Consider the following 2,153-nt stretch of genomic DNA (forward strand, 5'->3'; position numbering starts at 1 on the left):
GTTCCGTCTTTTGAAAAATTGAAAATGAGAGTAAAGGATTTCCGGCCTTCTGCTCCCTCCCCTTTTAGTCGCCTTGTACGCCACGCAGGGAATACGAGGCAAGTATACTTTCTTCCCTATCCCCAGGGATAACAGCATCTGGTGTTCCCAGACGGTCACCCATCCAAGTACTAACCAGACCCAACGTTGCTTAACTTCCCTGATCGGACGATATATGTATATATATATATATATATATATATATATATATATATATATATATATATATATATATATATATATATATATATATACATATAAGACTGAAAACAATGAATTTCCATAATAACAAAAATGGAAGCGCCGGGGTTTGAACCCGGGTCCTCTCGCATGCCAAGCGAGTGCTCTACCACTGAGCTACGCCCCCAAGAACATTTTTTTGGACTTAGTATTATATGAAGCACTGAGATTACCACGGCAAAATAGTGTTTGACCGACCGTTGCCGACTAGCCGGCAAAATAACCACAGTAAATCTCCATGTTGCTGTCGTGTTTTCCTCTCAATTTTCCACGAAGAAATGAGTTTTACTTTTTTATTGTCGTTGCAATAGACTGGAACTAAGCAATAGACTGGAACTAAGTAATAGACTGGAACTAAGTAATAGACTGGAACTAAGTAATAGACTGCAACTAAGCAATAGACTGGAACTAAGCAATAGACTGGAACTAAGCAATAGACTGGAACTAAGTAATAGACTGGAACTAAGTAATAGACTGGAACTAAGCTGACCTGGTATGAGGTCAGAGCCCTCATTATCATCCCTGCTAACTACCGGAAGCAGATTAAGTCGTTCCACAACCGATGTCCGGCCCATGTTAACTCTGATGTGCCCAGCAGTTGGAGGAGGATCGCCAGAAGCTTCTGGAAGATTTCAAGGACGTCTTGGTGGACCTGACCCTTTCAGATAAGGTCGAAAACCACAATTTATTGTGAATATCTTCACTATAACGTTGGACGACCATACTGAATGTTGCACACATGTGATGCGGACAAAATGAAAAAAGATAAAGACAAAAAATATGTCTGGTGTGGGTCTCGAACCCACGACCTTGAGTGTGTAAGACTCACGCTCTACCACTGAGCTAACCAGACAACAGAAAATTCGTCTGTTTCTTCAATTTGAATTAATGAAAATCTTTGCGAGGCAGCGTTAAGAAAAGAGAGATGTCTTTGACGAAATTTACTTGCTTGTCTCTTTCGTTTGTTCCTCATTATCGAAAGTAAACATACTGAAGGATATATATATATATATATATATATATATATATATATATATATATATATATATATATATCCCTGGGGATAGGGGAGAAAGAATACTTCCCACGCATTCCCTGCGTGTCGTAGGAGGTGACTAAAAGGGAGGGAGCGGGGGCCTGGAAATCCTCCCCTCTTATTTTTGTTTTTTTTTTGTTTTCCAAAAGATGGAACAGAGAAGGGGGCCAGGTGAGGATATTCCCTCAGAGGCCCAGTCCTCTTTTCTTAACGCTACGTTGCTAACGCGGGAAATGGCGAATATTTTGAAAAAAATATATATATACATATATGTATATTGAAAAGGATCACAATTTTGCACGTTATCAAATATATTCTTATGAGTCACTCCACGGGGAAAATAAACACGATAAGTTCCCAAGTGCACTTTCGTGTAAAACTCACATCATCATGGTAGACACAAGAGAGAAATATAACAGTCAGTTAATATACAACGAAGAGACGTAGCTAGGACGCCATATGGTAAACATGTGATTGTCCAAGACAGACAACAAGCGTATCATAAACTTATTATGTGGACAAGAAGGTGAATTGTTTACACATTTTATCAACATTAAAGTTATCCAATTTGTATAGACCATCACTAATATTAAGATTATAATTCTTTGTGTATTCAGTAATAGAAGATTCAATGATATTTCTCGTGGTACTTGAGTTAGAGTTAATAACTGAGATGGCATTATTAACTCTAATTCCAGTACCACGAGAAATATCATTGAATCTTCTATTATTAAATACACAAAGAATTATAAACCTTGAGGAAGCAACATGGCGGTCAAAAATAAGCTGCAGGAATGAAGTTTATGAATGGAATATCAGTGAGACGATCCAAATGACG

At 37.9% G+C, this 2,153-nt stretch overlaps 1 non-coding gene across 1 annotated transcript; it reads right to left on the bottom strand.

The window, feature by feature from the left end:
- Window positions 1-1,060: 1,060 nt before the first annotated feature.
- On the bottom strand, window positions 1,061-1,132 carry TRNAV-UAC (transfer RNA valine (anticodon UAC)). The gene has a single exon. It is a non-coding gene; the product is annotated as a tRNA-Val (tRNA).
- Window positions 1,133-2,153: the final 1,021 nt, after the last annotated feature.

This window comes from Panulirus ornatus, chromosome 12, assembly GCF_036320965.1.
Source record: "Panulirus ornatus isolate Po-2019 chromosome 12, ASM3632096v1, whole genome shotgun sequence".
NCBI lineage: Eukaryota > Metazoa > Arthropoda > Malacostraca > Decapoda > Palinuridae > Panulirus > Panulirus ornatus.